The sequence below is a fragment of the Nerophis ophidion genome, linkage group LG25 (genome assembly GCF_033978795.1).
Source record: "Nerophis ophidion isolate RoL-2023_Sa linkage group LG25, RoL_Noph_v1.0, whole genome shotgun sequence".
In the NCBI taxonomy this organism is placed as follows: domain Eukaryota; kingdom Metazoa; phylum Chordata; class Actinopteri; order Syngnathiformes; family Syngnathidae; genus Nerophis; species Nerophis ophidion.
This window is the reverse complement of record NC_084635.1, coordinates 1,220,231-1,233,351: the sequence shown is the minus strand read 5'-3', so window position 1 is coordinate 1,233,351 and position 13,121 is coordinate 1,220,231.

The window sequence follows — 13,121 nt, the reverse complement described above, 5'->3', positions numbered from 1 at the left end:
ATGTGCATAGATCCATGTGGGAGGGTCAGAGTGATGGTGACAGTGCCCCTGTTCTAGATGTAATGTGCATAGATCCATGTGGGAGGGTCAGAGTGATGGTGATAGTGCCCCTGTTCTAGATGTAATGTGCATAGATCCATGTGGGAGGGTCAGAGTGATGGTGACAGTGCCCCCCTGATGTAAATCTGCAAATATTCTGGGAGCCTGCAGATGTTCCTCCTTCTCCACATCCTCTTCCTCTCAGCCCCTCGGACAAAACAATATTGGTTTCTCCAAGATTTAAGTCTGAATAAAACATTTGTGTGGAGACATCACAGATGCGTGGCAAATAGATCTCAGCAGTCGGTAGGCGGAGACACAAGACTGATCCTGAAGGCACCATTGTGAGAAGATAAAATAAGTAACAAGACTCGCTATCTCGGCCATAAAAATAAAACAAACACCGTTGAGTTGTGGCCTGGTGGATTTCAACGGGAGGAAATAAAAGAATGGCAAAATAAATAAAACGTGAGGATTCCTCCTCCTGGTTCTCCGACACATGGAGACACATTCCTCCTCCTGGTTCTAAAACACATGGAGACACATTCCTCCTCCTGGTTCTAAGACACATGGAGACACATTCCTCCTCCTGGTTCTCCGACACATGGAGACACATTCCTCCTCCTGGTTCTAAGACACATGGAGACACATTCCTCCTCCTGGTTCTAAGACACATGGAGACACATTCCTCCTCCTGGTTCTAAGACACATGGAGACACATTCCTCCTCCTGGTTCTCCGACACATGGAGACACATTCCTCCTCCTGGTTCTCCGACACATGGAGACACATTCCTCCTCCTGGTTCTAAGACACATGGAGACACATTCCTCCTCCTGGTTCTCCGACACATGGAGACACATTCCTCCTCCTGGTTCTCCGACACATGGAGACACATTCCTCCTCCTGGTTCTCCGACACATGGAGACACATTCCTCCTCCTGGTTCTCCGACACATGGAGACACATTCCTCCTCCTGGTTCTCCGACACATGGAGACACATTCCTCCTCCTGGTTCTAAGACACATGGAGACACATTCCTCCTCCTGGTTCTCCGACACATGGAGACACATTCCTCCTCCTGGTTCTCCAACACATGGAGACACATTCCTCATCCTGGTTCTAAGACACATGGAGACACATTCCTCCTCCTGGTTCTAAGACACATGGAGACACATTCCTCCTCCTGGTTCTAAGACACATGGAGACACATTCCTCCTCCTGGTTCTAAGACACATGGAGACACATTCCTCCTCCTGGTTCTAAGACACATGGAGACACATTCCTCCTCCTGGTTCTAAGACACATGGAGACACATTCCTCCTCCTGGTTCTCCGACACATGGAGACACATTCCTCCTCCTGGTTCTAAGACACATGGAGACACATTCCTCCTCCTGGTTCTCCGACACATGGAGACACATTCCTCCTCCTGGTTCTAAGACACATGGAGACACATTCCTCCTCCTGGTTCTAAGACACATGGAGACACATTCCTCCTCCTGGTTCTAAGACACATGGAGACACATTCCTCCTCCTGGTTCTAAGACACATGGAGACACATTCCTCCTCCTGGTTCTAAGACACATGGAGACACATTCCTCCTCCTGGTTCTAAGACACATGGAGACACATTCCTCCTCCTGGTTCTCCGACACATGGAGACACATTCCTGCTCCTGGTTCTAAGACACATGGAGACACATTCCTCCTCCTGGTTCTCCGACACATGGAGACCAACCTGCTGAGATGTGCTTGAAGTGTTGAGAAGAAGCCACGCTCCAAAGAACAAATGGTGTTCATTTGCAGCGCCTCTCTGAAGCTGCACATTACAGAAGAAGCCTTCAGGGAGCCGGGGAGGGGGTCGGAGATGCGGGGATGGGGGGTTCGGGGGGGGGGGGGGGGGCAGGCAGGAGGATGGAGGATGGGGAGGGGGAGGGGGAGGGGGAGGGGGAGGGGAGGCAGCAGCTGTGCTGGAATTAATGTCTGCATGCCAAATTAGAAACACCATGCGTCTCCTTCAGGAAGAAACTGGGAGGGATGGAGGGAGACTGGAAGAAAGGCTAAGACGAGATGGATGGATTGTAGAAGGATGGATGGATGGATGGATTGTAGAAGGATGGATGGATGGATAGATGGATAGATAGATAGATGGATAGATAGATAGATAGATAGATAGATAGATAGATAGATAGATAGATAGATAGATAGATAGATAGATAGATAGATAGATACATGGATGATAGATGGATGGATGGATGGATGGATGGATTGTAGAAGGATGGATGGATGGATAGATGGATTGTAGAAGGATGGATGGATGGATTGTAGAAGAATGGATGGATACATAAATGGATGAATGGATGGATTGTAGAAGGATGGATGGATGGATAGATGGATAGATAGATAGATAGATAGATAGATAGATAGATGATAGATGGATGGATGGATGGATGGATTGTAGAAGGATGGATGGATAGGATGATGGATGATAGATAGATAGATACATAGATGATAGATGGATTGATAGATGGATAGATGATAGATAGAAGGACAGATAGATAGATAGATAGATAGATAGATACATAGATGATAGATGGATGGATGGATTGTAGAAGGATGGATGGGTAGCATGATGGATGATAGATACATAGATACATAGATGATAGATAGATGGATAGATGGATAGATGGATAGATGATAGATAGAAGGACAGATAGATAGATAGATAGATAGATAGATAGATAGACAAATGGATGATAGATAGATAGATAGACAGACGGATGGAATAGATCGATAGATGGATGGATAGATAGATAGACAGACATATGGATGATGGATGGATGGATGGATGGATAGAGAGATAGAGAGTATGTTCACCTGTCTACATTTGTATTGTCATTTTCTATCTTAATCATTAATATTTCTACTATTATTCCCTCAATGTTATGTTTGTTGACTTATATTATTTATATTTGAAGTTTGCTTATGTTTGATCATATGTTTAATTCTATTTTTAGATGGTAGTTATTCTCCAGTGTGGACGCCTCAAAGGTGCTTGTTCCTCAAATCCTCAGAGCCATGTTCGCTTTTTGCTTTGCCATTGTCAATAATATTGTGTGTGTGTGTGTGTGTGTGTGTGTGTGTGTGTGTGTGTGTGTGTGTGTGTGTGTGTGTGTGTGAGAGAGAGAGAGAGGTTTTCAGTAGTGTGTGTGAGAGAAAAAAAAAACAATAGTTTTAGCAAATTTTAATTATTTACTCTAATTCCCCAGCCATACACCTGAGAGTCAAATAACTATGTATGTGACACAAGCTAATTTTTAGCATGCTAACATTAGCTTGCTAACATGCTAACATTAGCACGCTAGCTTTTTGTGCTGGTTTTGTAACCTTTTATCCCAGAGTCATATAACTTGGTATGTGACACTCTTTAACTGTTAGCATGCACACGATAGCATGCTAGAAAGCTAACTTTAGCATGCTACTTATTTCATTTAATTTTTACACTGTTTTTTTCTATTTCCGCAGTCATACACCTTTAAGTCATATGACTTGGTAAATGAAACACGCTGACTGTTATCATGGTATCGTTAGCACACATGCTAAGTGTTAGCATTTTTATGTAAACATGCTACGGTTTTAGGCTAATTTTGTACAGTTACACCTAAAACACACTCGGCACTATCTTCCAAGCACGGGGTTTCTGGCAACCCCGCAGGCCAGAGGTCCAGGGCACAAATAGCAGGCCCATCAGAATTTCCGCAAAAATGTTCAAGCTTTATCCACTGTATATTTTTTGTTTGTTTTGTTTTGTACAGGCCATAACTCATTTTTTTTTTTATTTGATAAAGTTGGGGCCTGCAGGATTCCATTTAGAGCACCACCCCGTAACAATTTTTTTTTATACTTTTTTTTTTTTTTACTTAAAATTTTAATTAGATACAATGCATGTTTTGAAAGCCATTCATGAAAAAAAAAGTTCAATAAATAAGTGCTGAATATCAAATTCACATCAATTTCCAATCCTTCCTGAGATAGGACCCTCTCAAAGGTCAGCAAGTACATCCGTCCAAATTTGCCAGTGTGTTTTTATCAGTGACGGAGCAGGAAGGGGTTAGGATAACTTGAATATGTTTGTGTTCAAATTCAATATGAAGCGCCCTGTCTTTCACACAAAATGCCCGAGTGTGTAGCGACAAGCCTGACATAAAATCCTTGCAGCCGGACTGGTGGGTGGGGGGGGGGGGCACCAGTCCCAGTGGTGGCCCCTAGGGACGTAACATGCATAGCATTATCAGGCGGAGGATCAATAATGAGAGTACAGCCTCTCTCTAATGATGGCTCGGGGCCACGGGGCCACAGGCCTCGGGGTACCGAGCTGGCAGGACAGCACTCATGAATACAGGATCAGACCGCCGAGCCAAGTGTGTGTGTGTGTGTGTGTGTGTGTGTGTGCTGGATGCAGGTCCTGTGCCTTTCTGAGCGTGTGCGAGCGCCCGTGTGGGCCGACACGGGTGGGAAGTATGTCAGATGAAGGACACAGAGAGCAGATGGCTGGTTGCAGCCGTATGAACGCTTCGTACGTCATTCCGCGATAGGCTGTGCTTACCTTCAACAATTAACATTCTCTTACAGCGGTCCTGGGAAACATAGAGCCAGGTGCATGCTGCACCCAAAGGTTTTTTGTCCGGGAACTGCTTCCAGTTTTTGTTCAGTCGGTTGATTGCAATTGGAAGAGTTTGCATAAGGATGCGTTCCTAACGGAAAGTTAAACCGTATTTTTTAGACCTTTTACAGCACTTTCAATTGGATTTGCAATGAAGATAATCCTGCCATTGAGTTTTTGTAATGAAATGACTGATGTCCTAATGTTTTTCAACCACTGTGCCGTGGCACACAGGTGTGCTGTGAGATACAGTCTGGAGATTCTGTAATTTCACCTATTTGGGTTAAAAATATATTATGTACCAGTAATTAAAATCTGCAAATAAAATGCTGTTGTTGAATGTCGGTGCTGTCTAGAATTCGGCATAGTAACCGTGTAATACTCTTCCATATCAGTAGGTGGCAGGGGGTAGCTAATTGTTTTGTAGACGTCCGATCTAATGTTTACAGCAAAAAAAAAAGCGAGTGCCCCTAAAGAAATGTCTATAGAAAACTAAAACTGAACCGGCTACAAAGTAAACAAAAAAATAAAATGCTGGACGACAGCAAAGACTTACAGCGGGCGGAGTAGACGGCCGTATAGCTCGGTTGGTAGAGCGGCCATGCCAGCAACTTGAGGGTTGCAGGTTCGATCCCCGCTTCCGCCATCCTAGTCACTGCCGTTGTGTCCTTGGGCAAGACACTTTACCCACCTGCTCCCAGTGCCCCCCAAACTAGTTTAAATGTAAATATTAGATATTGGGTTTCACTATGTAAAGCGCTTTGAGTCATTAGAGAAAAAGCGCTATATAAATATAATTCACTTCACTTCACAAAGTACGTCCGTACATGACATGAAAATCAATCATTTCCACACAAAGAAGGATAGCGTCCGCACAACTTAAAAAATTGTGATTGCTAAAACAAAGCAAGTGCGGAGGAATAGCGCTCAAAGGAAGACATGAAACTGTTTCAGGAAAATACCAAATAATCAGGAAAAGCCACCAAAATAGGAGCGCAAGATGAAAAAAACACCCAAAAACTCCAAATAAGTCACAGCATGATGTGACAGTAGTTTGAGACAAGAGCTATAGTGAGGCATGCTTGGTTTTGGTTTGAATTCATATCCAACAATTGCAATAATGACTCTTTTCTGTCAATATTAACTACAGAGTTTACATTTTTTAATGTTTTCTGCTGCTGGTTTCTATGCATTTTTTTTCAATGAACAAAAATGTGCCTTGGCTCCAAAAAAAGGTTAAAAAAACACTGTCCTAAAGTTTTCCATTTGACACTTTTACAGACTAAATTGCAGCAGACTATGAAAGCAGATGTCTCAAAACTATTTTGTGGTCCTCTATTCCAGTGGTCCACAGCCAAGGGGCCGCGGCTCGATTGGTACCAGGATGCAGAAGAATTTTTTATAAATGTTTAATTTTAATTTTTTTATTTTATTATTTCTATTTTTATTAAATCAATTAAAAAAACACAAGGTTCGCTTACAATTAGTGCAGCAACCCAAAAAACCTGCCTTTTTCATGACAAAAAAATGTAAAAATCAAATCAAATCAAAAACTTGCTGCCCACACACCCTGGAGAGGTTTATAGTAGGCTGCATTACAACAATCATCAATCCCAACAGAAAGAACACAAATGACAGCACAACAAATACAAAGTGCAACTTGTTTCAGACCGTGTCCTACGGAATTAAATAGTGTCCAAATAAACCATTTTTAATATTTATAATGACTTGAAGGGGAATGTACTTTTTCTGTAACTCTGCCTATCATTAACAATTTCTATGTAAGACAAGAACACTTTTTGAAAATACTTTTTAATGCACATGTACATGTCCTTTAAAATATTGTTGCAAAATAGTTGTAAACTTATAAATGGAAACAACCCTGCCCCCAATCTCCCGAATTCGGAGGTCTCAAGGTTGGCAAGCATGCCCGGACATGGCGAGGAAGAGACGCTTGTTTGCGGCACTTTTTTTTTTAAACATTTGTTTTGATTAGAATGCATTCTTCATCTAAATGTGGAAGATATAAACATCCCATCAGTCGGCATCCCAGTGAGAGCAGACATTGTAGAGTAAGTGATGTTTTATCTGTCATGATCCGTGGCTTATATTCTATTAGTTTTGGACTCCCTTAGTTCCTGTTTTTGTGCACCCTTGTTTGTTTTTAGTTACCATGGGTACTTATTGTTTCCACCTGTCTCTGATTGGTGCTCGAGACGCTCACCTGTTTCCCGAGCCCTAATCAGAGGGAGGGACTATCTGATCCTGCCTTTGCCGGTCAGTCGGCCTGGCTTCATTGTTTGCTTCATGCTCCTGTCATGTGAGTATTGCTTGTCTTTAGCCTATGCTAACTAGTAGCCTTAGCTTCCAGTGCGATCGGCACGTTGTTACGTCGACTTGTTTTCTGTTTTTTGTACCTCTTTGAATTTTGAGAAGAAACCATGCTCCTACCTGCACGTCCTGTCCGGAGTGGTCCGTTTGCATCCCGGGGGGAACGAACCTTGCAGTAAGCTGCGACCCCCCCGACTTGACATAATCCTGTTCGTAGTTTGTATATCTTATTTTGTAGCGCTTAGCAATACTACTGCATGAAGCTTAGCATAAGTTATATTGTGTAGCAACACAACAGTGACCCCATGTTAACTGTTGAAATGTGTCGTATTCAAGAATTCAAGGAGCCTTCCTGTCCAACCAGCTCACATCAGACACCTAACTGCAGTCCCACATTTAGTCCAATGACTAAAAATAGAATGAGCTATCAATAGAGTGGGTTATTAATAGCATAGATCATTAATACAAGAGAATAAATAGACAGACAGAATAGACAGAGACCCTGTAGATCATGGGTGTCAAACTCTGGCCCGCCGTACAATTTCATTTGGCCCCTGAGGCAATATCAAATTAACATTAGAGTTGGCCCGCCAGTACTATAAAAGCACTGCCTTTAGCGTTGTCTACAATATGTTGTCACGTCCGCTTTTACTCCATACAAACAGCGTGGCGGCCAAGTCACATGATATATGCGACTTGTACACACACTTAAGTGAATGCCAAGCATACTTGCTCAACAGCCATACAGGTCAGACTGAGGGTGGCCGTATAAACAACTTTAACACTGTTACAAATATGCGCCACACTGTGAACCCACACCAAACAAGGATGACTAACACATTTCGGGAGAACATCCGCACCGTAACACAACATAAACACAACAGAACAAATACCCAGAACCCCTTGCAGTACTGACTACCACCAAAACCCGCCCCCCACCGCCAACCCCACCCATCTCATTATTATTTTATTTTAAGATTTATTAGCCTGTGGAAAAATGTAATGTTGATATTTACCTCAGAAGAAAAGAGGCATTAAATGATTTATCTAAATTGTATTTATTTGACCATTTATTTTTTTTGCGTTTTTTTTTTGAAAGTTGATTTTGTACTATTATGTTATATAATTGGGCTTCACGGTGGCAGAGGGGTTAGTGCGTCTGCCTCACAATACGAAGTTCCTGCAGTCCTGGGTTCAAATCCAGGCTCGGGATCTTTCTGTGTGGAGTTTGCATGTTCTCCCCGTGACTGCGTGGGTTCCCTCCGGGTACTCCGGCTTCCTCCCACTTCCAAAGACATGCACCTGGGGATAGGTTGATTGGCAACACTAAATGGTCCCTAGAGTGTGAATGTGAGTGTGAATGTTGTCTGTCTATCTGTGTTGGCCCTGCGATGAGGTGGCGACTTGTCCAGGGTGTACCCTGCCTTCCGCCCGATTGTAGCTGAGATAGGCGCCAGCGCCCCCCGCGACTCCGAAAGGGAATAAGCGGTAGAAAATGGATGGATGTTATATAATTATTGCTTGTTCCATATTCATTGTTCAAGCTCACTGCTCCCCTCACCTCCCAGGGGGTGATCAAGGGTGATGGGTCAAATGCAGGGAACAATTACACCTCTCCTAGTGTGTGTGTGACAATCATTGCTACTTTGACTTTAAAACAGCTAGTGTGTCGTAGGTAAAATACTTACAGTATAAACACTTTGCACACACACAAAAGATTTTGGGTTAAAAAATAACCCAGTTTTAACTGCTAGTTCAGAAATGGACAAACTTATTGAGTTATTTTACCTGAACATTTTGGGCAACATTTTTTCAACCTAACTTTTGCGTTGTAAATTACTTAACCAAAAAGTTGAGTTATGATAACTTAATGTTGAGTTCTTCCCGACCCAACTATTGGGTCGGTATAGCTCGGTTGGTAGAGCGGCCGTGCCAGCAACTTGAGGGTTGCAGGTTCGATTCCCGCTTCCGCCATCCTAGTCACTGCCGTTGTGTCCTTGGGCAAGACACTTTACCCACCTGCTCCCAGTGCCACCCACACTGCTTTAAATGGAACTTAGATATTGGGTTTCACTATGTAAAGCGCTTTGAGTCACTAGAGAAAAGCACTATATAAATATAAATAGAGAAATAGAGAGACATCACATTTAACCCAAACATTTAGTTATGCTAACTCCATCAGAATTTATTGTAGACAAACCCCAAGATGCAGAGAAGGAGGGAGGCATTTTGCAGGTAAACATGATTTAATTAAACACTAAGACAACAACCGAACAAAAGGATACAAACAAAAAGCGCGCACGAGGCGGATAACAAACACAGAGAGCTAGCATGGGAACTAGAAAATTAACGGAGCTTAGCATGGAATCTAGCAAAAACAAAAAGGCTTTGCCTGGGAGCTAGCAGGAAACACAAGTCATACATGTAATATGGAAACAAACTTGGAAGCAGGAAACAAAAGGCAGGAAGCTAAAAACCGCAATCAAACATAGTTTACCACAACGCTGCATTGACAAGACAGGATACGACATGACAGGTAGCAAGAGCGTCAATAATCCAGCCCTGACTGGAGGACAAAAGTAGGTAGAAATAGAATTAGGCTGATTGACACCAGGTGTGGCCAGGATGCCAATCAGCCGCACCTGAGGGGAAGCAGCGCACAGGGCAAAAAAACAGGAAACAGACAAAATAAGAGCGCTGACAGGAACTAAAGACAGGGAATGCTGAGGAAAAACTAAAACACAAACAAACTGTTAGGGGCAAGCCTGACAAACTCAATGTTTGTTGATTGATAACCAAACTATCGGGTTGAAATTATTTAACAGAAAATCTGGGTTATTCCAAACCCAACTATTGGGTTGTGCAATTTAGCACTATTTCACCCAATGGTTAGTTTAAAAAAAATCATACATTTTACTGCTGGTTTGTCCTAATCTTCCCAAATACTGATCAGAATTATTTTTATTCCATTAAATTATGCTGAAAAGCAAGATATTTTTTTGCCGTGTTTGGTATGCGGGGTCGCATTTTACTGCGTGGATCATTCTCCCAGGATGCAGACGGAACTCTGGAGGCAAAGTGCAGGTAAGGAAATGACTTATTATTGAGATACAAACAAAAGAGCACCAGCGTGTCGATAGCACGGGAAGCTAACGGAATAGTGAACAAGAAACGCTTAACATGTAAACTAGCAAACACAAATTGGAATTAGTAGCCGTCGCAGCTGTCGCGTGGAAGCAAATAAGAAAGCCAGACTGAGTGGGGCGAAAAGTCGGTAGTAAGTAGCAGGTGAGCGTCACGAACTCTAATCAGAGGCAGGTGACGACAATCTGCAGTCATGGCAACTAAAACACAAACCCACGGGTGCTCAAAAAAGGGACTGAGGTAGTCAAAAACTATAGTGAAGTGAAGTGAATTATATTCATATAGCACTTTTCTCTAGTGACTCAAAGCACTTTTAGAGAGTGAAACCCAACATCTAAGTTATATTTGAACCAGTGTGGGTGGCACGGGGAGCAGGTGGGTAAAGAGTCTTGCCCAAGGACACAACGGCAGTGACTAGGATGGCGGAAGCGGGGATCGAACCCGGAACCCTCAAGTTGCTGGCACGGCCACTCTACCAAACGAGCTATGACGCCTCATTACCATAACAAAACAAAATTAAAGCTGCAAGCAGCGATGGACGGGACCGACTTTTGCTGGTGTTTCCTGCCTTTACCCATTCAACATATCTTTACCTGCACATTACCTACCTCCACTGTATCCTGAGGTCACACTGGTGCTTCTTTCTGTCACCCATACATGCTGGTGCTTCCTGCCATCACCCAGTCAACATATCTTTACCTGCACAGTACCTACCTTCTCTGCATTGTGTGGTCACACTGGTGCTTCCTGCTTTTAGACGGCCATCTTGAGACGGCAGCAGCACAGCAGCATCAGAGCAGCGGTTTTTGAAAGGCTCGTAAAATCAAAACCAGAGCAGTTTGAAAAACTATTTCGTCAACTTTTAATCAGAAGGGTTCAATCCCTCTCCTGTGGTAGTTTGAAGCCGACACTCAAACGCGCTCAGAGGAGATAATGTTTGAAAAAAGGTGACGGGTTTTTATAAAACTTTTGTTTTGAAAAGGGGCAATTGCCAACTTCCTGTTGATTTTTGCTGAAGGATGTCAAAGAATGAAATGTAGGTCTAAGTGAGACCTACATAAAAGTGTTTGTTTCATGTCTCTACAACATTCCTACTGGAAGTTACAAGCAGTTTTGTCTGTGTTTTCTTCCCAAGAGCAGTTCGGTCTGTGTGTTATTCCTAGGGGGCGCTAGAGCGCCATTTTGAGTTTTGGGGTTTGGTTTTTTATTAGATCACAAATTTCACCAGTCCTGATGTGTGTGTCCAGTTTGGTGAGTTTTGAAGCCTTTTAAGTGGGTCAAATTACAGCTCGAAGAGGCAAAAATGCCTTTTTGTAGGAAACTTTGGTTTTGAAGGGGTTTTTGCCAACTTTTTGTTGATTTTTGCTGAAGGATGCAGTTTTATGAAATCTAAGTCTAAGTCAGACCTACATAGATGTTTTTAATTCATGTCTTTACGACATTCCTAACGGAAGTTACAAGCAGTTTTGTCTGTGTTTTTTTTCTAGGGGGCGGTAGAGTGCAATTTTGAGTTGTTTTTTTTTATTTTTATTTTTTTTATTATATGGCAATTTTCTCCAGTCCTGATGTGTGTGTCAAATATGGTGAGTTTTGAAGCATGTTAAGGGCGTCAAATTACAGCTCAAAGAGGCGGCGGTATGATATAGAATAATAATAAAACCTTAGAAATCCAATAGTGTCCTCTGTCCCAAAGGGATATCGCTCTCTAATAAACAATCAGTGTTTTTCTTATGTTTTTCGAAACATACTTTAAAAAAACAAACAACACCAACAAAAAGCAGCCCGGTGTTGTATTGTGTGAGTGTCCCCAATATTGTGGTAAACTAACATACATTAAAGGACAAAAAGCCAACATGCTCATTAGCTCCATGTTGTCTGCGTCTCTGCTGAGCGACATTAACCATCACATTCTCTCCTTTTTTTTGTGTCCTCTGTTGAAACAAAGCCATGCCCCCCCCCCCTTCCTCCCTCTCCTCAGCATCACCCCCGCCTCCTCCTTCCCGACGCCCCCCGCCCATCCTGTCATTGCAACGTGTGCATCCCCTGTCTGACCACACACACACACACACACACACACTTTTTTACCCACCCTGTCTTGCAATCACCCCCCGGGAGGTGACATCTGCCAGGATGCGCTCGGCTGCTTCCAGATGCACCGCCGCCTCCTCTACCGCCGCCGCCGCCGCCCGAGCGACACCCCGCCACTCATTTCAATTCCATCACCCTCTCCCAATCATGGAGTCTCTCCCCAGTGCAACATTAACAAGCCTCTTTCATTTGAATACATAATTAGACGCCCGAGCACTCTGCTTCACTAATTTTGAGACAAAGGGATAGAGGAGATGGCGGAGGGGGGGGGGGCGGGGGGAGGGGGGGGGGGCATGCAGGATGAGGAGGGTGAGGCAAGTCATTACCAAAGATGAGCATTTCTTATTTGTTTTTCCACTCTTTCAATACGTTTCACTGCTTTTGTTCTCGCCTTTTGTCTGTTTAAAGCAGACCTGGACAAATGAAGACCCCGAGGTCCACATGCGGCCCGTCCGACATTCCCAAATATTAGTTTTACATCTTTAAGATGGAAATTGTAGCTGCCATCATGATGTGAACTCTTGTTTTCTAACCACCTCTTGAACCAGTGGTGGTCCACCTGTTTCAGATGTCAACATTTGTTTCAGTCCATAGTGGATCTAATAGTGAGAGTCCAGTCCATAGTGGATCTAATAGTGAGAGTCCAGTCCATAGTGGATCTAATAGTGAGAGTCCAGTCCATAGTGGATCTAATAGTGAGAGTCCAGTCCATAGTGGATCTAACATAATAGTGAGAGTCCAGTCCATAGTGGATCTAACATAATAGTGAGAGTCCAGTCCATAGTGGATCTAACATAATAGTGAGAGAGTCCAGTCCATAGTGGATCTAACATAAAAGTGTGAGAGTCCAGTCCATAG